Source organism: Solanum tuberosum, unplaced genomic scaffold (assembly GCF_000226075.1).
Source record: "Solanum tuberosum cultivar DM 1-3 516 R44 unplaced genomic scaffold, SolTub_3.0 scf00014, whole genome shotgun sequence".
In the NCBI taxonomy this organism is placed as follows: Eukaryota; Viridiplantae; Streptophyta; class Magnoliopsida; order Solanales; family Solanaceae; genus Solanum; species Solanum tuberosum.
Genome location: NW_006238939.1, coordinates 3336712 through 3363010, shown reverse-complemented (window position 1 = coordinate 3363010; position 26299 = coordinate 3336712). Strand labels below are relative to the sequence as shown.

The window sequence follows — 26299 nt, the reverse complement described above, 5'->3', positions numbered from 1 at the left end:
TCCGAGGCAACAGATACTTATTTCGAATTGTGACCCTATTCAATTGTCGGTAGTCTATGCACATTCTCATACTTCCTTCTTTCTTCTTAACAAACAAGACAAGACCACCCCACAGGGAAGCATTAATACGGATGAAACCTTTACCAAGAAGCTCCTGGATTTGAGCTTTAACCTCTCTCAATTTTGCTGGAGCCATGCGATAAAGGTGGAATGGAGATGGGGGCGAGTGCCCTACTCCAAGTCAATGCAAATATTTATATCCCTATCCGGTGGCATACTAGGAAAATCGGTAGGAAACACTTCCTTGAATTCAGGCACTACAAGAATAGACTCAATAATGGGAAACTCAGCATCAACATCTCGAATATAAGGCAAATATGCCAAACACCGCTGCCCTACCAATTTCCTTACCCGAACAAAAGATATGACCCTAGCTGGCTTAGGCTTGTACACCCCCTCCGACTCTAAATTTTCCCTACCCGAGATCTTTAGAATCACAAACATAACATTACAATTAAGCACAACATGATAGGGGGACAACCAAGTCATGCCTAAGATTATATCAAAGTCAGTCATATCTAGAATAACCAAATCAGCCTAAGTTTGGAAACCCATAAACAACATAGAACAAGCACGATAGACATAGGTGACTATGACAAACTCTCCTACTGGGTAGAAGCATGGATGAAGGCATCAAGAACATCACAAATGCATCAAATCCTAAGGCAAACTGAACTGACACATATGAATAAGTAGAACCCGGATAGAACAAAATAGTAGCCATTTAGTCACAGTCAAGAATAGGACATTTGATCACTGCATACGACGCCTCAACCTTGGTCTTGCCCGAAAAGGCATAAAACTGAGCCCTGTCATCTTGGTGGGCAACCTCTTTGCCTGGATGCACTACTTCTCTACCTACATTACCATTTCCCTAGCTTCCACAGCCTCGCTGATTTCCTCCTTGCCCACCTTGTGGACATCCATTGCCATTACTATCAGTGTTGAAAGGTATAATATTACCGATGTTACATCTCTCATAGTTGTTAGATATTATTGCCCCTAAAAATAAATGATATGGTCTATCATATTAGAAATCAATCACAAAATAAATAAATAAAGAAAGAAAGAAATCATCTTTTTAGTATTTCAAAACTTTTAATTAATCAATAAATTATTTAATGAAAAGAATGAAGAAATTTTTTTCATTTATGTGTACATACATATAATAAAAAGTTATTTTATAGTTATGAAAAAATTATCTATTTTAATTTTCCACATTAAAGAAGGAGTTATCTTTTGAATAGTTATTATCATATATTTTATTTTTTTTAATGATGACTACAACAATAAGTAGATTAATGTTATGGTACTCTTCAACTCCTCATGTAAAATTTCTCTCTCTTTCTCTCTCTCTTTCTCTATATATATATATATAAAGGAGAAACATAGAGAAGGTGATGTGACACCTCTCTATAGCATCCATTCCTATTTATCCATGTTCTCCTTTTTTTGGTTTTTTTTCTTCATTTTCTCAATAAATAATTTGTTTATTTATATAAAAATTCAATCATATTTACTATTATAATTATATCTAATAAGTTACAAAAAAAAAAACTCCATTTATTTATCTTCTTTACTTAAATAACATGCACCTTTAACTTCTTTCGAACAATTGTTATGATTTACCCAATTTATAAATAACAATCATCTGTGGAGATGTTCAATATTCATTTCCATTTCCATTTTTTCATTCTTTCTTTTAATTAATAGTTTTTCCTCCTTTTATATTCTTTTTTCTTTCATCTCTTTCATCTTTCACGTACTTAATAATGTCTTGATATGGTCTTCATTTTGGTAAAGATCATAGATATATTCTTCAAAGATTCATCATAGAGATGTTCACGTTAATTTGGTGCAAGTTCATCAAAATGAAGAATGAAACTCAATTATCTTAGAAGATTCATCAAAAGAGATGACCTTGTTAGCATAAAAGTTTCAATGGTTTCCCAATCTTTTGATGATTTATTAATGAATTGTTTTGATTTTAATTAATGTTATTCTGTTCTTTTTTATTTTATTTTGATCAAATATATAAATTTCATTTTGTTCTAACAAAAAACAATTTATAAAACTCTACTAACCAACATATTAGAAAGTTTAATTAGCATTTTTTGTTAATTAACTTTGTTGTTACGTTGTTCTTCTTCTTATTATTATTATTATTATGAGAATGAAAGAAGCTTAATAGTATCATGTTTTTGTTTCTGCGTGTATCTGTTTGTCAATTTCTAATTAATATTCTAAATTTTTGTCATTGTTGAAAGGTATAATATTACCGAAGGTACATCTCTCATAGCTGTTAGATATTGTTGCCCCTAAATATATATGATATGGTCTATCATATTAGAAATCAATCACAAAATAAATAATTAAATAAACCATCTTTTTAGAGTATTTCAAAACTTTAATTAATCAATAAATTATTTAATGAAAAGAATGAAGAAAAATTTATCATTTATGTGTACATACATATAATAAAATGTAATTTTATAGTTATGCTATAATAAATGTGCATTTGTGATTAATATGTATTTAACTTGTAATTATTTAAAGCAAAAATCATATATCTTAATTTTCCACATTAAAGAAGGAATTACCTTTTAAATAGTTATTATCATATATTAATTTATTTTAGTGATGACTACAATAATAAATAGATTAATGTTATGGAACTCTTCAACTCCTCTACATGTGTTAGGAACAAACATTGATTCAACGCTTGGTATACATTTCTACAACTTGACACTTCATGTACTCTCAAAAATTTAATATTTGTTCACTCTTACAATAATTTTTGTATAATTGAGTAGATGAGTAACACATCAAAATACTAATGACATCATGACTTCTTATAAATATACATTTTATTTTATATTATGTGTTTCAATTCTTTTATTTTTTATTGCAAAGTATGATCTCCGACGTAATGTTATATAATCAACTTAATTTATTTTTCTTAAGATACATACTTTTCTTTAATGTTTTTCTTATTTTTATCGGCAATATTAAGCGGAAATTAAAGTTTGAAAATATCTTTCTAGCAATTTTCTGAATAAACAACATCAAGAACGTGACTTGATTTGTATTGTTTTTTATACACTTCTTATTGAAAAATAGACAATTAACGACATGAATTATTTAAAAATATATTTAATTTCGCGTGAAGCGCGGATAAGTACACTAGTAGATAATTAAATATGAGTCATGAAGATGAATTTAAAATAAATAAAGGATAAAATAGTAAATAAATAAATAAAGAATAGAAAAAACATAGTTTGTATGATATTAAGTGCAATGAAAATAAATACAAAAAATGGAAACGAAAAAAAAATGTAATCAATTAATTTTTAAAAGGATAAAAATATCTAATATCTTTCTATGCATATTTTCGTCTTTCTTCATTTGACTTAACACTTATCCACTTTTAATATGTAATCATAATATGCTATGATTAATATTTAATAATTAATTAATTAGATATCTTATAATATACTAAATTAAGTGTAGGGGCAAAATGGTATTTCAACATTTACTTTTGTGGCTTCTCAATTTTAGTATAACTAAACTAGATTTTGGGAACGTGCTTTGCAAGTTTACGCCTTATCATTATTATAAAACTTCTATATTATTTAAAAAGTTAAAAAGTCAAGATTCTTCAAATAACTCAAAAAAAAAAAGTTTAATCATATACAAATTTTCAACGCAGTAATCTTTTCTCCTAAAAGAAAAGTAACCACCATATGTGAGTTATTATTAATTACATTGGAAGAGAAATGTAGCAAAGAGGAGGACAATTTGAAATAGAGAAATTATAAACATATTTGTCAATACACCATTATTTGCTTCATAAATTGCTGACTAAAATAAGAGATATAAAATACAAGTACAAGCCTTAAGTAAGTTGTTACATACCTGAGTTTAGTTTAATTTAATGGTGAGGATTAAGCATATTCTTGATGTTATATCACATATCATAGCATTTCTCATAATATTAAAAGTTAAAGAGTGAGTTTTTCAACTTTTGACTTAATATCTTCCCACTTTTAGTATTTAGTATAATATGATACAATTACCATTTAATTTTAATTTTTTTAGATATTTAATTAATTAGATGTTTTATAATATAATTTGATCAAGTATAGGGATACAATGGTAATTCAACTTTACACTTTTGAGGTTTTCACTTTAAGTTATACTAATCTCTGAACACACACGTTGTTTATTCTATTTGAAAATCAATTATTTGAATAAAAACACATAATATATTATTTCAAATATATAGGAGGTTCTATAAACAATTATCTTTTTAAATCTATTATCAAACTAAATAAAATAAATAAAAATTTGGTTTATGAATTTAAGTAAAACATAAGTCCAAAATTAATGATAAGATTTTATTATCCTCATCCGAAAAAGGTTTTGCTGAGATATATAGATAATCGGAATTTTGAATCTTAAAAGTAATTAATTCAACATTAGTAAATTTATTTTACTCAAATAATCAAAAATCTTACATTCTTTCTATTTTACAAAAGCTTAGTCTTCTGTGAATTTTTAGAGTATGGAAAGACTTGAGTGTCATCTGGTTCTAAGAATATTTTTACCAAGAGCAAATGTTCTGCACTGCAATATAGTAAAATCTACATTGGTTAATGTAGAGCACAGTAATGACAGAAATTTGGAAAGACATTTTTCATTTAATTTTTTATCAAAATTTTGTGGACCCATGGTCCCTTTATGAGCTCATCCAACATTATACAATTAGAGAGGGTCTGATAGTTCTGCCCAAGCTAGATAGTGCTAAAAAAACCCACTACTCAAAAGCTAAGGAAATAAAGGCAATCTAAGTGTTTGAGATCTTGTCCTTATCCACTCCCTAAAAATAGGGTTTTCTTAAGCATTCTCTGTTTTTCACAGTTTCCAAATATCCGCCGCTTCCATGTTTCCATCTCCTCTCTCAGCTTCTTTGCTCTTTCTCCTTCTTTGGGTGAACAACGTTCTCCATCTTGGTATGCAAAGTTATATCAGTTCGCAAAGGTAAGTCCCCTTGTCTTTGTGTGTCTCCCTCCTGCTTTGTGTCTAACATTTCCTTTTATCTAGATGTGAATCCAGTGGAGGTGTTTTGAGTTCTGGGTGAAATTTTTGTTGGGATTGAACCATGGTACTCCTTCTGGAAGTTCGAGGTATATCGCTTTTTTGAGGCAAGTTTCCTCCGTTACTTTACATATTTTTTTAAGAGAATTGTTTAGGTATTAAATGATTAATGTGGTTCAATATTTGATATTTGATGGGTAAATTGGTCTTTCAAACTTTTATCTTTGAGGCTTCCTACTTATAATAATAATGATTATATATGATAGATGATGATTAGGATGGAGGGAGTACTATGTTAATGGTACACCAATGGCTATTTTGTTATTGTTGATGTTCTAACGTAATCAGACAATGAGTTCTCATATCGTAAATTGATTTGCACGGTATATAAATTGAAAAAGACTTCTCATATGGTATCTTGTCATCTGCGACGTGCAGAGTTATAAGGATTGAAAATATTACAACCAAATCTGAATACAAACTCTGGTTTTAGGTTCATAGAGTTATGAAGTTTTCTCCTAATCGTTTCTCCTTGGATGTTCTTTGAACACTTATAAGGACAATATCAGTAATTATATAGGTCAAGGGGTAAAAAATGATATTTCCAAAATCGACCTTGGCTAAATAATCCCATCAGAACTGTGCGTGGTCGTGCACCTGTGAGACCCCGAGTGTGCACTTGGGCGCAACTTTGACTGTGTTAAGTAACTTGTAGATATTAACCGTCAACGAGAAGTAACGTATCTTACTTTTTAAATTTTCAAATTCCACATTTTAAGGGGGTTTACTTGTAGATATCATTTGAATATATGATTTGTGAAGAAACCTTACCCCTATAAAATTACCAGGTTCTTGTACTTCTGTTGAGCCAAACAAAACGCGACATAATAAAATAGAGATTTTATCGTGGAAACCTTCCTTCCTCAAGGAAGGTAAAAACCATACCACAATCTTATTCACTTCAAAATTCACATTCTTTTCAGTATTACAACGTAACAGTCAAAAGGAAACTCTAGTACCTTTTACTTTTCAACAATTACCTATAATAGAAGACTCAACTCTCCAAACAATCTCACTTCTTGTTACAATTCTCTCAAAACTCTCTCTTAACTCTACCCCCAAAAAGTCAAGCCCACTTCTTGTTACAATTCTCTCAACACTCTCTCTCTACTCTATTCTCCAAGCCAAACCTACTTCTTGTTACAAATCTAGGAATTATTACAATTCAATAATAAACCTAGAACAAATCAATAAAGTATAATAACCCTAGACTTTAATTGATAAGACTTCAACATTCAAATAGTTTATACTCGAACACAACTCATGAACCTGGTTCCAGTGATGCTATAATGAAGACTTTGCAGTTTTGCTCCAATGGCTATTGCTCTCAAGATGATGTCATGAATATATAATAGGTACCGTTCTACCTTTGCTAGAAAATTCTCTCAAAATTCTGTTTATTCAAAGATGAGTTTTTCTTTAATTGGCTTGAACCTTTTATAGAATTTGTTTTTCCTTTATCAACTTCTTCAAGGAAAGGAATTTCATTCCCTAGAAAACTAATCATTGTCCTTATTAAACTCGTCTGCCTCTTTCCTTTTCTGCCTAGAACTTGTTTATATTTACTTTTTTCCTTATTCGACCTGTATTGTTATTTCGTTATTTCTTTCCTTCTTTCCTTCTTTGTTTCGGCTATTTCTTTATTTCTTTTTTCACTCTTTTATTTCTGCACTTTATTATTTTTCTTCTTTCCCGCAATCTGACATATTTGTATAGATTATCTGCATTCGCATCTGGGAACCTGGTTCACCTGATAGAGTACACAAAACACAACAAGTAGTGAACCAGGTTCACTTTATCAATCATCAAAACTACTTATATGTTCTACTACTTCCAAACATTATATGTTCTCCTACATCCCAACAATTTCCCCCTTTTTGATGATGATAAACAATACTTTGTCACACATCAAGACTATTTGTCAATCATCAAAACTACAATAATTTGTCACAGATCAAGATTTCTTTTGAGATATGTAGGGGATTGTTGGAAAAGTGATTCAAGTATCTCAAAATGAATTATTTTATTTCTTATTATACTTGAAAGAAAATATTATTTTATGTCCTAAATATTTTCTCTCCATAGATAATATCATATTGCCATTATTAATATCCTTTAATTATCCATTAAGTTTTGTCATAGTATGGTTGTTGCCAACGACTCTTTGATGAAATGACTGGCTTTCAATTTATTGATGGAATTCAATGCCTTTATGGGTTTTGACTATTTCAATCATTGATACATTAGAGAGGTTAGTGATTTTCCTATATAAATCTAAGTCTTATACTTATAGTGTGTGACATAAGAAAAGAGAACAATTCTTCTTTTAATATATTCTTATGTTGGGTTTTCTTTCAATTGAATCTTTGTTAGTTTCTGGCTCCTAGTTTATACTAGAAGAGCTTCTTGAATCCAAGGGATACACCTATACCGGATGAAATATCCTTAAGGACACTGTCTTTTGACATGCCTCAATCTATGAGAATTTCCTATAAGAGTTTGTGATGAAGTATGAGCTTTAGTTAATTATGTACAAGTGTTCGTGATGAAGATATTTTCCGTAAGATTTCCAAAATGAAGTAAGGAATGTTCAAACACACATTTTGATGAAGAACTTAAGAAAGGGACCTTGAGAATTAACCTTAGATCTTTCTTCTTGAAGTGTTAGAGAACAAAAGGCTAAACGTTTGTCTAGTTTATCGAATCTCCTAAAATATGACTTTTCAGGGAAGTTAATAGTGATGGGTTAGGGTTATGAAATTAGGAAAGGAAAGAAACATCCCTCTTGAAACGCGAAGAGAAGAGAGGACTTAAACAATTTCCGAGTCGGTGCGCGGTCGCGCAACTGGAGTTAAGCTCTCAACGTATAGGCTCAAAAAATCAAAATATCCAAGCTGATTAGTTTGACACTGAACTGAAGAAATTTGATCCAATCCAAGGTTGTTCGGATTGGATTTGAATTGTATTCTTCAATCGAAAAACCTAAAATCCTAATTGAAATTTTTATATCCACTCCAAACTATTCGAACTTCCAACCTTAGTCACAAGACAACTTGGTATATAGCCAAAAAGTGTATTGAAGTATCAAAATATTTGGTTAAACTCTCTTTATGTTGTTGATCTTAGAAATTTGGTTTATATAAAGATGTTTAATTAGTATATTACCAAAGAAGCAAGGTTAAAAGAGGTAATTTTACAAAGAGTCGTATAGCTAATTGTAGTTGAATTCAATTGAATATACAAAACACCATTTCTAATTACTTTTAGGAGAGCCAAAAAATTCCAAAGATCTCAACGATCAATCAAAGATCTTAGCGATCGATTAAAGATCTCGGCGATCGATCAAAGATCTTGGCGATTAATCCTTTTCTCGGATAAGCGCATAGGAAGTTCCCAATTAAGCTATGATTCATGGATTCATGTTCTTATCGTTGGTAGGGTTTAATATTGTCCTAAAGTTTTTTAAAATAAAATTCAGTTTGAATTTATGCAAAAAGAGAAGTCTAAGTGATTCTAAGTCTTCTTTAGTGTTGTCAAAGGGGCGCTTAAAGTGTGCTTAAGCCTTGTGACGAGGCTCAAAACGTGTTGAGCATTCCAACTTACATTATGTGCACTCCAGTGTCGTCATCAAAGTTCTAAAGCATTCTTTTCATTGCCAATGAGCCTCTTCTAAAGAGGTGACTCTAAACAATTTATATTTCACTTTTATCAAAATGTGTTTTATTTCAGTTTCTTTGGTCATATATTTGGCATTCATGTTTATAATTATTAGTCTTGGACTAAACATATATATATTTGCATTTTTCTCCCTTTGCACCTTTTTTCATTAAAACCCACACTTCATTTGCGCTTCACGCATAAAGCCCCAACGTACCTTAGAACTTTTTGAGCTTTTCGCCTTTGATAACACTGATTATTTTTGTATAGAATGAATAAGTTAAATGTCCCCCTAATATAATTTTGCGAGTTTTGTACATAAACTAGTTGTCATGATATATAAACATGACCGTTAACTTGTGTGTTTGGCAAAATTAGATTAGGGGGATATTTAACTTTGATGACGACACTGAAGCGCACATAAAGTAAGGTGCAGTGCTCAACACGTTTTGAACCTCGTCTCATGGCTTAAGCACACTAAGTGTGACTTTGACAACAATAAAAAGACTTGGAATCACTTGCACTTCTCTTTTTGCAAAAAAAAATTGAACTCCATTTATTTTAAAGATATTTAGCACAATATTAAATCCTAGCAACGGTAAGAAGAACGTGAATCCAAGAATCAAAGCTTAATTCGTAACTTCCTATGCGCTTACTCGAGAAAAGGATCGATCTCCAAGATCTTTGATTGATCGCCGAGATCTTTACTCGGTCACTGAGATCTTAGATCGATTGTTGAGATCTTTAAAAAAAATTGGCTCTCCTCAAAGTAATTCGAAAATGGAGTATTGTATGTTCAATTGAATTTAACTGCAATTAGTTATAAGACTCTTTGTAAAATTACCCCTTATAACTGTGCTCTATTTTGGTAATATACTAATTAAACATCTTTATATAAACAGAATTTCTAAAATCAACAATATAAAGAGATTTTGACAAAATATTTTGATACTTCAATACACTTTTTGGCTTTATACCAAGTTGTCTTGTGACTAAGGTTGGAAGTTCCAATAATTCGGAGTGGATATAAAATTTTAGTAAGGATTTTAGGTTTTGGAATTGAAGAGTACAATTCAAATCCAATCCAAACAACCTTGGATTAGATCAAATTTCTTCAGTTCAGGTTCAAACTAATCAGCTTGGATATTTTGATTTTTTGAGCATATAAGTTGAGAGCTTAATTCCATTCAAATGTCTTAGTAATTCCCACCACTATCATCCAAATAAAATATTATGCAAGCAATGGTACCATATTATCCAGGAAATGCAATAGAAAAGAGTAAATAAAGGGTTGAAAATATTAAGTACAACATAGTATAATTATGTTGAAGTCTTGAGCCAAGGGTCTATCAGAAAGAGCTTCTCTACCTCACCTCTAAGGTAGAGGTAAGGTCTATGTATACTCTATCCTATCCAGACCCCACTGCGTGAGACTACAATGGGTATGTTGTTATATAGTAAAATTATGTCGAAACAAAAAGTATTCTGGCAGGACATAAAACTTACAGTTGGATATATGAACTAATAACTAGTAAGTAGGGTGTTGGACTTATTAGTAATAAGCATATGGATAATAGGCTCATGCTAAAAATAAGGTATAAAAGTTTCAGATTTTCGGATATCCAAAAATCCAAATTCCCAAATTTGAAATCCAATCCGAAATCTTAATATTTAAACAACTGAATCTGCAATCCAATCTGTACTTAAAATTCAAACCAAAAAAAAAATAAGACAGATTTGGATTTTCCCCAACTATGCCCACCCCTACCTATGATATTGGACTCACAATAAGAGAAATCAAATGCATTGCATAATCAACCTACCATTCTTTGTTTATGAACTACATATACAACAACAACATACCCGGTGTGATCCCAGTAGTGGGGTCTAGGGGGGGGGAGGGGGTTGTACGTAGACCTTACCCTTACGTCTTGAGGGGTAGAGAGGTTGTTTCCGAAAAACCCACAAAAAAGTGATTTTCAAAAACTATTCATGAACTAAAGATATTTACCAAAAAAAATTGAATTGGAGAGCCAGAGGTTTAGATAACAACAAGACTATTAGAATTTCAATAGGAAATGTAAAACTAGGTAGACTAGTAAATAAATTTTACCCTTCCAATGTTACTGTCAAAGAATCTAACAGCAAAGGGAGTAATGCAGACTATTAAAACAAGATTTTAATGATAAACAATTAACTCTTACAGGTCAAAACACAACATCAAAAGAGGAAAGAACCAAGAATGAAACTTGGAATATAAGTATTCCAGATATCATGGAGTTGGAGATCTCACAAACATCAGAAAAGATTCAATCAAGCATACAAACGGACAAACTGAAGATTACCAATAAAAGTTCGTCAATCAAGGAAGAAGACACAAAGGCTAAATTGATCTAAAACAATAAATCAAGTTAGGAAGCAAATACAAAGACAATCAAGGAAGGAAAATTCAACGGCAATATCTCAATCAAGGAAGCTGAGATCAGAAGTCAATCAAGGCCAAATATAGAAGGAAACTGAAGATTTTCCTTGACCTTATTCTTGGAAAATAAGGAACCCCTGCCTTCTTTTTCAAGGATCGAATCTCTTGGGTTGCCTTCTCTTCGAAGGAAAGATTCAAGTCTCAAGCACTATAAAAGAGAAATCGTCTACCATTGGAGAGATATACAACGAGTTTGAATCATCTCACATTCTCTACTCTACTTTTAACAAGAATTGTATTACCTAGTTCTACTGTGTAAACAAAAAAGAGAAGAGAGAAAAATATTGTTGGCAAGGCTTTGTATCAAAAGAAAACAGAGAGTGAAAACAATCTGAGTTTTAATAGTGAAAAATTACACTCGCCTTTGTACTCACATCAAAGGTTACAAAGTATAGAAGAGAACACCCTTGCAACCCAAGGGGATTGGACGTTAGATCCATTTTTGGATCCCAACCAGTATAAAACGTTTTGTGTCAAGTTTACCTTATGCACTTTCCAGCTTTCAGTATACTTCTTGGCAAACTGTAGTCGACTAAGGATCTTCACAAGTCAGATACTCACAAAAAAACAACAATTCACCCCCTCTTACCCTTTAAATTGCTATCAGAGCCTCGCTTCACAAAAAAATGATTAATAATAGGTGAGAAAAAGATCATGGCTCAACAAATCGTGGGATCACTATTTCAAGAAGGAAACTCTCAAAGAAGACCTCCATATTTTAATGAAAAACACTTTTCTCACTAGAAAGTTAAGATGGAAACCTTCATAAAATCATATGATGTGAAAGTCTTGAGAGTTATCAAGCTTGGTGATATTCCTATTCCCACTACAAAAGGTTCAGATGAAAGTCAGTCCTCCACCATCCCAAGTTTGGAGAACTACATGAATGAACAAATTGAGAATATTCAAATAAACTCTAATGAAAAAAATGTTCTATATAACGCTATCAATGGCGAGGAATATGAGAAAATCTATTTTTGTGATACTACCAAGGAAATGTGGGACAAACTAGAGGTCACGTATGAAGGAATTGATAAAGTCAAAGAAAACATCATCAGTTTGCTGGTTTACGAATATGAACTCTTTCGAATGAAAGAAGGAGAAACAATCGAAAGCATATTTGTACGATTGAGTAAGATTTCTGGAGAACTAAAAGCCTCAGGGAAAAACGTATCCTCCCATTGATCATATACAAAAACTTCTCAGAAATCTACCACCTCAATGGCATGCCAAAGTAGTTGCTCTCGAAATTATGAACTTAAGCACTCCAACCTCTTATGAGGTTAGAGGAAACTTAATTGCTTGTGAGAAAACACATCTGAACAAAAAAGGCCAAGAAGATACCAAAAATAAAACTGCGGCATTCAGAGTTAGTCATGAAGACAAAGCAAAAGAAGAAATAGTGGAAGATGAAATTGCTTTAATTACTAGATCAGACATGGAATCATTCAGGAGGTCCAGAAACAACAGAAGAGGAAGAAATTTTGGAAAAGGAAAGTATATTACTGATCAATAAAAAAATGATGGAAATACTATGAATGTGAAAAATATGGACATATAGCTGGTGAATATCTAGAAGCAAAAAAAAAATATTCCAGAGGAAACCAAAAGAACAATGAACTAAGTAGCTGGAGTGATGAAGACAATTTTGAAAATGAATATAAAGAAATTGGAAACATATGTTTCATGGCAATTGGACAATCAAGCAATGAGGTGTGTAATAATTGTAATGAATTAAAAAATTTGCTAGATTGTGCTGTGACAGACCTTGATCAAATCTTTACTGATTTTCGAAATCAACAAACTGAAAAGAGAAATTTAGAAATAAAGAATTTAGAAGTAAGTGAAGTTGGAAAAGATCTTCTTTATGAAGAAATTCAGGAACTGAAAACTGCCCTTGAGAATTTTCAAAACAAATCTGATTCTTTAAAAAATTCCTCTAAAACTCATAAAAATTTCTCTAACAGCAGAAATTCGTCAGATGGAAATTACTTTAGGTTTAATTTATCCTATAAGTTGACTAATTCAAAAGCTAGCAGTAACAATTCCATCTCAGAAAAAGACATTCTCAAAAGTTGTCATTATTGTGGGAAGTTGGGCATTTATCTTACAATTCGAGGTTTCGAAACCATACCACTACTAAATGGGTTTGGAGACCTAAAAGAAATTTGGATAAACCTAACTTCAAAGGACCCAAAAAAGCTTGGGTACACAAAAGTAGATAATAATTTTGTTTTACAGGTTCACCGCAGAAAAACAAAGGGAAAATGGTATCTGGATAGCAGATGTTCAAATCACATCACAGGAGATAAAATATTATTTAAATCTGTTGCGGAATATAAGGGAGGAAACATTCGTTTTGGTGAAAACTCAAAGGGAACATTTATTGGCGTTGGTACATTCCTGTGATATCACAAATGCTTACTTAGTGACAGGACTAATGTATAATCTGTTGAGTATCAGTCAACTATGTGACTCAAATCTGGAAGTCTGATTTCAAAAGAATCAATGTGTAATAGAGGATTGGAAACAATCTACTGGAATGAAGCAGAGAAAAGAATGTCTATATTCTTTATTCTGTAAAAAAAAAACACTAGAGAACATATATGCCTAGCATCAATGACTCATGATCTCTAGATTTGGCAAAATAATCTTGGTCATGCAAGTATGCGACTAATAGAGAAACTGGCTAAGAATAATCTCGTAATTGGTTTACTTAAATTGGACTATACAAAAGATCATATATATGACACATGTCAAATGGGTAAGCAAACAAGAAACCCATACTTTGGAAAAGATATTGTATCCACAAATAAACCACTGCATCTATTACACATGGACTTGTTCAGACCTACTAGAACAGCCAACATCGGAGGTAAAAGGTACGCATCAGTTATTGTTGATGATTATTCTCGTTTTACCTGGGTAATATTTATATCTCATAAGGATGATACTTTAAAGAACTTTGAGTTTTTCTGTGAAAAAGTTCAACTAGATAAAGGTTACTATATCTCATCTATAAGAAGCAACCATGAGGAGAATTTGGAAAGAGATTGCTTGCAAACTTCTGCAATAAAAAATGATACACTCACAACTTCTCTTCGCCTCGATCACCAAAACAAAATGGAGTAGTAGAACGGAAGAACAGGACACTACAAGACATGGCGAGAACAATGATTGTTTAGCATTCTCTTCCACACAAGTTTTGGGCAGAAGCTGTAAGTACAGCATGTCATGTGCTAAATCGATGTTTAATTAGACCCATTATGAAAAATACACCATATGAATTATAGAATGGTAATAAACCTAATATCAGATACTTTTATCCATTTGGATGCAAGTGTTTTGTTCATAACAATGGCAAAGACAATATTGGTAAGTTTAATGCATGAAGTGACGAAGATGAAGAAGATAGTCAACTTACTATCTCAACTCAAAAGGAGACAAACTATGTTGAGAAGTCAATTACTGAAGAAACTTCAACTTATCCTATAGTCAAAGCAGTTCCAAACGAATGGCAAAGCGAACCAAACAACTCAAACAAATTCATTATTGGAAATCCAAGTGAAGGTATGAAGATTCGATTATCAAGAAGAAATGAAAATTAAATTGCACTCATCTCTCAACTTGAACCAAAGAAATTGAATGAGGCTCTTACAAATGAACATTCTATCAAGGTTATGAAAGAAGAACTAGATCAGTTTGACAAAAATCAGGTTTGGACTTTAGTTCCTACACCTGAAAATAAGTCTATCAATGAAACCAATGGGTTTATAGAAACAAACTAAATTAAATTGGAGAAGTGGTTCGAAACAAGGCTCGATTAGTGGCACAAGGTTACTCTCAACAGGAAGGAGTCGACTATGATGAAACTTTTACTCTTGTAGCAACGCTAGAATCTATTCATTTATTTCTGGAATTTGCCGTTAATAAAGGTTTTAAACTACTTCAAATGGATGTAAAAAGTTCTTTCCTAAAGGGTTTTATTGAATAAGTAGTTTTTTGTGAAGCAACCTCCAATTTTTGAAAATGCTAAATTTCCCTATAACGTTTTTAAACTATCAAAAGCTCTTTGCGGTCTTAAACAAGAACCTCATTCTTGGTATGATCGTCTCAGCAATTTTCTAATAAATCATGGATTTACTAGAGGAAAAATTGATACAAGTTTTTTTACTAAGAGATCTTCTTGTGGAAATCTTATTATTCAAATATATGTTGACGATATCATTTTTGGAAGTGCTAATATCTCCTTGAGTAAGGAATTTTCTGATCTTATGCAAAGTGAATTCGAAATGAGTATGATGGGGGAATTAACATTCTTCCTTGGACTACAAATCTATCAATCAGAGAAAGCTACGTTCCTCTGTCAAACTAAGTATTGCAAAGAACTCATTCAAAAGTTTTGTATGGAAAACTCAAAATCCTTAGGTTCTCCTACGAGCTCCACTTGTTCTCTCGATAAGATTAAGAAGGTAAGATAGTTGAAGAAACAAAACATAGAGGTATGATTAAATCTTTATTCTATCTTACTACCAGTCGACCAGGCATACTATTTAGCGTGTGCAAATGTGCAAGGTTTCGGTCAGCCTCTAAAGAATCCCATCTAACTACAGTAAAGCGTATCATTTGTTATTTGGTGGGAACATCCTCATTTGGCCTATGGTACCCTAGAGAGAAAAACTCTTTTCTCGAGGGATTTTCTAACACTGATTATGCAGGTGACAAAGATGATAGGAAAAGCACCATTGGCACATGTCAAATTCTAAGGAAATCTTTGATCTCCTAGAATATCCAAACACAAGGTTCCATAACACTCTCTACCATAGAGGCTGATTTAAATCATGATTTATCTTTTAAACCTGTTAAAATTATGTGTGATAATTCCAGTGCTATTTGTCTTTCAAAAAAATTTGTCCATCATTATCGGGCTAAGCACATTGATATCAAGCACCATCTTATCCGAGATCATGTTTTAAATGGAGATATTGAAATATCTTTCATTAGCACCGACTGTCAACTGGCTGCCATTTTTACTAAACCTCTTTTGAAAGAAAAATTTTGTTCTCTTCGTAAATCGTTAGATATTATTGCAAATCCCTTAATGCCGAGATTACCTCTTGCATTAATTATTTCCCTCTTTTCTAAATATTTTTTGACACCTCGAATATTGTGTTTTCCTTATTATTATTACTTTCCTACTGTATGTGTCTCCTTTTTTACGCCTTTCTTCTATATTATTTCATCATTAAAACCATCATCTTGTAACACTTCGGAAACTAGTAGGCTAAACTAGAGTTTAACATGAGGGTTAGAGTCATAAACGTACCTCCCCGTACCTAAAAATATAGGGTTTCGTGTTAGAACATCAAGGTACGACCCCCAAGGACCAACCGTGGGTCCTTGAGGAAGACTCAAAAATGTTGTTTGGGTAGTAACCCACAGAGGGCACCCACGCCTAGTGGGTGAGAGTTGTAGGTCAAGGCCTACAAAACAGGCCTTTAAACCCCAGACCACGGTTCACCAGCACGGGCCATTGGTCAAACCACGGTCTATCAGTGGTGGGTTGTGGGTGAGGGCCAAAGTATCTGTCAAGACCATGGATGACAAGGACAGACCGTAGGTCCATCCATGATCCGTCGACGTGGTCTTGTAGGTGAGGCCTGAAACTGCCAAATGGCAGTTACACTTAGGGGCATTATGGGGTTTTCCAGTTTTCATTAATATTAAGTGACGCCATTTTATACTTACTTAGACTAACAATATAAGGCCTTTAAGTCACCAAATCAAGTCATCTTCCTCATAATTCCAAAATCCCAAATCAAAACCAATTTCCCCCAAAATTCTCTCTCTAGGACTCCAAGCAAGAAGAAGAAGCAAGGTGAAGCTAGGGTTTGAAGAAGCAAGGTGAAGCTAGGGTTTGAAGGATCAAGGATTTATACTCAAATTCTTCTGATTTTTGATAGCTAAGGTATGGTAGTCCTTCATCCATGGATAGTCTTCATCCACGGATAGTCTTCATCCACGGAGTCCCTCCAAACTCAATTTCAAAGAATGTAATTCAACTCAAAAGCTAGGGTTTTACTCCAAGTCATGGATTCCTTTCAAAAAATGTTTCTATTGATTTAATTACTTTATATTATGATTGAATTGATGATTTATTATAGTTTTATGAGGAAATCTCCCAAAAATCCATGAAATCCCCATATTCCCAATTTATGACTTTGTGATGTGGGTGAATTGTAGAAAGATGAGTATTATGAGATTATTCTTGTAGAAATTGGACTATTTGAATCGTGTTATTATCCATGTCTAATGTAGCAATTCTAGATGTGTTGATTGAATATGATTATGGTCCTTGAAGGGAAAGTATGAGAATTATGTATGATTATGAGGTTTATGTGTTTGCATTAAGAACACTTTGAGAGTGAAGTGTCAATGATTATGATGATGTGGTTGTGTTGATTGAAAGGCTATTTCCATAAACACATAATGAACATAATGTGAAAGGTTTTCTCACATAATGGAGAGATTCTAGGTTGAAAGGCAATTCTCACCTAATTGAATCTAATGTTGTATGTAGACATGGACGGTTCAAAGTTATTCTCACATATGATCTAACAAGGTATCATAATGAAACAAGTTATGACTAAATAAGTACTCTGTGGGATAAATGCTTAGCACCGAGTGGATATTGAATATGAGACGGAAGCTCTCCCGTTAAGAAAGGTTGGGTCTCTAGGAAAGAGACAAGATAAGCTGCAGAAGAACCTTTCCTTCTTATTGCTGGAATGGAAATAAATATACACAATGGTCTAACTATTTCCTAATCTAACTCCACAAAATGGGGAGATAATCCTAGCCTAAACACTGTTAGAGACCTAGTCAAAATAGAAGAGCAGCAGTAAACTAATAGTAAAACTCAACAGTAACTAATGACTAATAAAATAGTAATCAACTAATTGTATCTAACAGCTGTACAAAGCAACTTATGCGCTGATACGCTCCCTTCAAGGTAGGCAGTGTGCAACAACACCTAGCTTGAACATGTGTTTGTCGAAGGATGATTTGGAAAGGGCCTTGGTTAGAGTATCTGCATGTTGGTATGTGGATTGTATATGGACAGCTTGAACTTGCTTGAGCTGAACCCGATTGCATACAAAATGGAAATCCACCGCAAAGTGTTTCATGCGACTGTGAAAAATAGGATTTGCACATAAATACATCGCACCAACATTGTCACAGTAGATAGTTTGGACCTTTTGAAACTTAAGTCGCAGTTCTGCGAGAAGATTTGTGACCCAGTTTGTTTCCGCAATAGCACTTGCAACTGTCCGATATTTAGCTTCAGTGGAAGAACGAGCAATCACTCTTTGCTTTTTAGAGGACCAACTCACAGGATTTTGGCCAATAAATAGAAGGTATCCAGTAGTAGAAGCTCGATCATTGACGTCTCCAGCCCAATCCACATCATAGTACATATGTAAAGAAAAATCATTATGGCGCATCAACCGTAAGCCAAGATGAGCAGTCCCTTGAAGATACCTTAGTACCCGTTTGACAGCTTTCTGGTGGATCTCGAAGGGAGTTTGCATAAATTGTGACAGTTTGTTTACTGCAAAACAAATGTCTAGATGAGTGAAAGACAAATATTGGATCATCCCTATCACCCTCCTGTATCTGGTTGCATCAGCTAATAATCCGCCATCATTGACCTTGAGTACTTCAGTAGTACTCATTAGAGTTTTAGCAGGTTTGCATTCAATCATGTTCTCCTCACACAATATATCACGTGTATAGGTACTCTGAGTCATAATAATACCATCCACACTTCTAATGACTTCAATACTTAAAAAGTAGGTGAGAGCTTCAAGATCTTTAACAGAAAATTTAGCTGCAAGGGAAGAAATAACTTGATTAACAACTGAAGTATTGCTGCCAGTAACAATAATGTCATGCACATATACCAATAGGTACACTGTGGCATGAGAATGATGACGAACAAAGATGGAGCTGTCAGACTCAGATTTTATGAAGCCTAACAGGAGCAAATGATTCTTGAGTTCATTGTACCATTCTCGAGGAGCTTGTTTGAGTCCATAAATAGCTTTATGAAGATGAAAAATATGGGTTGGACAAGTCGTGTCTTCAAATCCCCGAGGTTGTTCCATATAAACCTCTTCATCCAAACGTCCTTGAAGAAATGCATTATTAACGTCAAGTTGATGCAGAGGCCAATCAAATTTGATTGCAATGGAGATGACCACATGAATAGTAGTTGGTTTGACTACTGGGTTAAACGTGTCATGAAAATCAACACCGGGACGTTGGGTAAATCCCTTTTCGACCAATCTGGCTTTATAACGATCAATAGAACCATCAACCTTTCGCTTTATTCTGTACAACCATTTACAAGCAATGGCATTTTTAGACGGATCAGGAGATACTAATTCCCATGTGTGGTTTTTACGCAGTGCATCAAATTCAGCTTGCATAGCATTCTTCCACTCTATGTGTTTGCTTGCTTGTTTGAAGGTGCTGGGAGTGAATATAGGTGGGAGGTGAACCATGTAATCAAAAATTGGTTTTGGTTTATGGATATTGTGTTGTGAGCGGGTAACGACTCGATTTGGAGGCAAGGGGAAAGGGTGTGGTTCGGTCAAGGTTGGGGCAGAGGTGTTCGTTGTTGCCGCTGGAGTGGAGCAACAAGAGTACACAAACCGAATAAGAGGTTTTGGCGATGGTGGATGGGATGTTGATGGTATTTGAGGTGATGGAAAGGGTATTGGAATGGAAGTTCTCTCGACAAGGATGGAGGACGGCAGAGGAGAAGATTGGGCATCAAGAAGAGAAGAAAGTCGAGAAGAAAAAGTAGGAAAAGTACCTGGTATCGCAGACTCTGTTGGAGCGCAGCCGGAGGAGACAGTAACATGCGTGTGCCGGATGGTATCTGCATTGGTCAGAGTAATAGGAGGTGGTAAATCTGTACAAGGTACAGGAGAAATCATAGGAGAGATGTCCTGGTTAGTTGTAACCAAGTCTTCCCAGGCAAGTTATCTGAAACATGAGGAAAGCTTTGAAAACATATTCTGGAAAGGAAAAATACTTTCAAAAAATTTGACATCACGAGACAAGTATATTTTTGACGATTTTGGATCAAAACATTGATAACAATGATAATTTGATGAAAAACCCAAATAAACACAAGGCGTCGATCATGGCTCTAATTTATTCTTCGAGTATGGTTTGAGCCATGGATAACACAAGCACCCAAAAAAATTTTTAAGTGAGCATAATCTGGATTTGTACCAAATAACATTTGAAAAGGTGATTGATTTTGCACAAGGGAGGGAGGTAAGCGATTGATCAGGTAAACTGCATACTAACAAGCAAAGGACCAAAGGGTCGGGGGAAGTGAGGCTTCATGGAGTAATGTTCTTGCCGTTTCAATAATATGTCTATGTCGGCGTTCGGCAAGAGCAACTCGTTGAGGGGTGTATGGAGGAGCTAAAAGATGTTCAATATGTTGAGAGTTTAGGAATGGATAAAGACTTTTATATTCTCCACCACCATCAGTATATAAAGAAATAATTTTTGTATTGAAATGACATTCCATTAAAACTTGAAAGTTTTTGAAAAGTTCTTTTACCTCACTTTTATGTTTCAAGGTATAAAGCCAAATGTACTTGGTAAATTGGTCAACAAAAATGCAGTACTACTCCTATTTTTTATCAATTGATAACACTGGAGAAGGACCCCACAAATCACTAAAAATAGTTTGAAACAGTTTTGTACTTGACAATGTAAGTTGTTGAAAGGGATGTCGATGAGCTTTATTTGATGAACAAAAATTACAAACTGAAATTTTTTCTCATGTACAAGGCAGCAAGAATTTATTTAAAACAAAATTCAAAACTCTGGCATGTGGATGACCCAATCTACGATGCCAAGTGATAATGGAGGACGAATTGGAGGAGGCAGCATGTGCTTGTGGGGAAGGCACCGAAGGTGAAGTTGGCCACTCATAAAGACCGTCTCTACTCCGACCGTGGACCAAAGGAGTCCATGTGTTTAGGTTCTTTACACAAAAATGAAATGGAAAAAATTCAATAGAGGTTAGATTATCTTGACAAAATTTAGAAACTGAAAGTAAGTTGCGCTTAATGGTAGGTGCACATAGAGTATTAGAAAGCTTGAAAGCATTATTCGATGCATGTAATTGAGTAGAACTAGTGTGAGTTATGGGAATTTTGTTACCATCAGCCATGGAGACATGCTCCATGCCATTGTATGCCTGTAAGTTGTGAGGTTCAGTAGTGATATTATGAGATGCTCCAGAGTCGACAATCCAAGAATCTGCTGGTGCCTGCAATCCTGAAATATAGTTGACCTTTGCCTCAAAATGATTGTGAGATTTTGATCTACACACACTTGCAACATGACCTGGTTTGTTGCACAATTGGCAGTGAACAACATCATAAGAGTTGGTGGTGGTGGAAGATTGACACGGACTGGGTGTAGTAGAGCGATTGTTGGACCGCCATTGTTGGTTGTTGCCATTGTTGGGCCGACGAGTGTTCCGATAATTTGAATGACCAGACATGTTAGATGTAGCAACGGCAACAGTAATCTGGTTGGGAGCGTGCTTGGACTCTTCATGGCGAAAGAAAAGCTCATGATCCAATAGATTTTCGTAGAGTTCTTCATAAGAAATAGAGGAGTCACGTGCACAAATCGCAGTAGAGATCTCACGAAACTCTAGACCCAAACCACTCAGGATCTTAACAATAAGTTCTGAGTTGGTAATTGGGGCACCATCTGTAGAGAGTTCGTCAGAAATAGAGCGAATATGTTGCAAATATTCGGTGACTGGTTGGGAGTCTTTCGCCAGGCGCGTAAGGCGATCACGCAAACTAAAAATGCAAGTTTTGGACTTATTCGCATAGGCTGTGCACAATGCATCTCAGGCAGTTTTTACTGTATTAGCAGTTGCAATAGTGGTGGCAATTGTTGGATCAACATATGCCATAAGGGTGTTTTGAATAAGTTGGTCTTGGCGAAACCAAAGAGAAAACACAGAATTGGCACTAGGGACTATGCCAGTTGTGATCATGCGAGAAGGGGAGGGAGCATACCAATCGAGATGGCCATATAGATCATGACCATGCATAAGCCTCGAGAATTGCGCCTTCCACGTTGAAAAGTTTTGGCTGCCAAGTAATTTGAAAGGCAATTGGGATGCCAGATTAAATTGAATGATTGTCACTCCGATGTTTGTATCTTCGGTGACTACTTGAGAAGTGTCGCCCATTTGTGAAGGGTGGGAGAGAAAAAAAAATAGGATCTTACTCGTTAGAGTTTATTGTGGCTCTTGATACCATAAAGAAACAAGATAAGCTGCAGAAGAACCTTTCCTTCTTATTGCTGGAATGGAAATAAATATACACGATGGTCTAACTATTTCCTAAGCTAACTCCACAAAATAGGGAGATAATCCTAACCTAAACACTGTTAGAGACCTAGTCAAAATAGAAGAGCAGCAGTAAACTAATAGTAAAACTCAACAGTAACTAATGACTAATAATACAGTAATTAACTAATTATATCTAACAGCTGTACAAAGCAACTTATGCGCTGATATCTAGAAGTGATCTCATGATATAGAAGCTCCCCCGTTAAGAAAGCCGGGGTTTTTTAGTAATAATCTCTTTATCCCATAACTACGTGCCCTCGTAGGATTTTTAGCTAGTGGATCGACCTAAAAGCTAACAAATTATGGTCTTACCTTAGGCAAGTAGGACAACCCTTTTTGGTGTGGGTAACACAGGATTCCATGTTAAGCTCGCATGGTTTATGTCAGTTAAGGTTTATTCCCACTATGAAAAGAATATGAATTATGAACTATGACTACTTAGGGGGTTTTACTTAGTATGGTGAGAGTATGGGATCTTTTTCATGGATTGCACAAGTAGCCTTTGAGGGTATTTATGGTAGGTTCCTCTTATGGTATTATGATTTATGAGTTGACTATGCTTATGACTTATGCTCTTCCACTATCTTCAAAATAATGCTTTAACTTAAGAAAAAGCATGCATTCAACTAAAATGTCCCTTTTAGCATGTTTTCATAATTTTGTGCATGACTATCGTACTTAGTGCAATTTTGTACTAACCCATTTTTCCTATATTTTTCCCAAGTGTAGGGTCCGATTCTCAAGATGGTCCCCATTGTGGTAGAGCTTGGATTTGTTCATTTCTCCTTGCTTGTGGTGAGTCCTCATGATTCGAGGATGATGCTTTTGTTTGTAGTTTCATTCTTGTACTTACTTTTCAAATTATGTTGTAAGGACTATGACCCTATTTTGATTCAAGTATTGTAATAGATGGCTAATTGAGACAAGTATAGACTTCCCCTTTCCTTTATAAAAAAATTGGACTTGAAAAATGTGTTTTTACTCTTATGGTTCTAATGTTTTATGTTATGATATGCTAAGTGGCTTACATGGGGCCTTTAGGGGTTCTATGTTCCTTTTTACATCTAGGGGGTACCCCTGGATTGTGACAAACTTGGCAATCAGAGCACAAGGTGTAGAATTATTCTAGGATGATGTCTCATAAGCCATATCTAGTAGAGTCTTGTTCATGTGAAGCACGCCACACTTATGAATGAGAGGCTATAATATGTTTAGAAAATTTCGCTTTTTTCATTACTCTTAAGTCATGCCTTAGAGTTTAACTATATAAAATCCCTCACCTAACCCTTCTCTTCTTTCTTCAGGATATGAATACATGAAGGGCTAACGCTAGATGAATGAAGGATGACAATGTGAATGAAGAAACTTCTCAAGCTAATCAAGCTCCTCAAGTTGATCAAGCTCTGATTAATCCTTCGGCTATGTCGGACATGGAGGTTAGGTCGGCTTTATAAAAGTTGACCCAAGCTATGATGACTCAAGCTCAAGTTTTGACTGTGCAAGCTCAAGCGGTAATGGCTCAGGCCAATAGGATGTTGTGACTCATGTAAATCCTAATGTAAATTTGGCCGCCTCAAGGGTTAGGCATTTTGCAAGAATGAACCCCCCTGAATTTCATGGCTCAAAAGTGGAAGAGGATCCCCAAAGGTTTATCGATGAGGTTTACAAAGTACTTGCTATTATGGGGGTGTCTTCGGAAGAGAAGGCGGAGTTAGCCACCTACCAACTAAAAGATGTGGCTCAAGTTTGGTATGATCACTGGAAGGGTCAAAGACCCGTAGGAGCGGGACCGGTGGAATGGGAATCGTTTAAAGAGGCGTTTCTTGATAGATTCTTTCCCCTGGAGTTGAGGGAAGCAAAGATGCATGAGTTCATTAACCTTCGACAAGGTAGTATGAGCGTGAAGGAGTATGCTCTTAAGTTCACCAAATTTTCTAGCGGATTCAAGGTCCAAGATGAATAAATTTGTGATGGGTGCGACATGGTAGTCAAAGAATGTTGTTCGACAATTCTTATCCCGAGTATGGATATTTCACATCTCATGGTGCATGCCCAACAAATTCGAAGAAGAGAAACTCAAGGAAAAGAATAGAGAGGTGAAAAGAGCTAGAACCAGTGATGGGAATTTCTCCAATGGTAGGTCCGAGGGACAAGGTCGACAAAAATTCAAACAAAGGTTCTCTAACTAAGGCTACTCTAGTACTCCAAGGGTCAACAATGATAGGGTTTCCAACTCTAAACCTCAAGGAGAAATAGTGGTGGCTTTTATGCGAATAAGCCAAATTGTGCAAAATGTGGGAAGAATCATGATGGAAAGTGTCTAGCCGGAATCGATGTTTGTTATGGGTGTGGTAAGAATAGTCGTCAATTGAAAAATTGCCCAACACTTACGGCCAAGGGGAGAGAAGTCAAGCAAGCTCCTCCAAGTGGTTCAAACTCCAATGCTCAAAAGCAAAACCATTTTTATGCTCTTTGATCCCAAGATGACCAAGAGAGATCCCCAGATGTGGTGACCGGTATCTTAAAAGTGTTTCTTATTGATGTGTGTACCTTGTTAGATCCCGGTGCTACTTTGTCCTTTGTGACACCTTATGTGTCCATGAAGTTTGATATGCTCCCCGAAGTGTTATTAGAACCTTTTTTGGTTTCTACCCCATTTGGTGACTCGGTAGTGGCAAATTTTTTTTTATAGAAGTTGTCCCATTTCCCTAGCCCATAAAGTTACTTTGGTGGATTTTGTAGAGTTAGACATGTTATACTTTGATGTGATTTTGGGTATGGATTGGTTGCATGCATCTTATGCCTCTATCGATTGTAGGACTCGGGTTGTTAAGTTCCAATTTCCAAATGAACCTATTATAGAGTGGAAGGGGGGAAATTCTATCCCTAGAGGTCAATTTGTCTCTTGTGTTACGGCTAGGAAAATGATCTCCAAAGGGTGTATTTACCATCTTGTTAGGGTGATGGATGTTGAATTCGAAATCCCTTCCCTAGAGTTGGTTCCGATAGTGAATGAGTTCCCGAAAGTTTTCCCAGATGATTTGCCTGATATTCCTCCCGAGCAGGAAATAGATTTTGGCATTGATCTTTTACTAGATACGCAACCTATTTCAATCCCTCCTTATAGAATGTCTCCGGACGAGTTGAAAAAGAAACTAAAGGATTTGTTAGATTAGGGTTTATCCGGCCGAGTATCTCTCCATAGGGTGCTCCGGTGTTGTTTGTTAGAAAGAAGGATGGGTCTCTTAGAATGTGAATTGATTATCGTCAATTGAACAATGTACCCATTAAGAATAAATATCCTCTCCTGAGAATTGATGACTTATTTGATCAACTTCAAGGGGATATCTATTTCTCGAAAATTGATCTTCGTTCGGGTTCTCACCAATTAATAGTGAAAGGGGTTGACATTACAAAGACGGCCTTTAGGACTCGGTATGGTCACTATGAATTTGTGGTTATGTCATTTGGGT

At 34.7% G+C, this 26299-nt stretch overlaps 1 long non-coding RNA gene across 1 annotated transcript; it reads left to right on the top strand.

Moving 5' to 3' along the window:
• The first annotated feature begins 4871 nt into the window (after positions 1-4871).
• On the top strand, positions 4872-11937 carry LOC107062802 (uncharacterized). The gene is made up of 3 exons (XR_001474852.1): positions 4872-5100; positions 5164-5246; positions 11081-11937. It is a non-coding gene; the product is annotated as an uncharacterized lncRNA (long non-coding RNA).
• The last annotated feature ends 14362 nt before the right edge of the window (positions 11938-26299 follow it).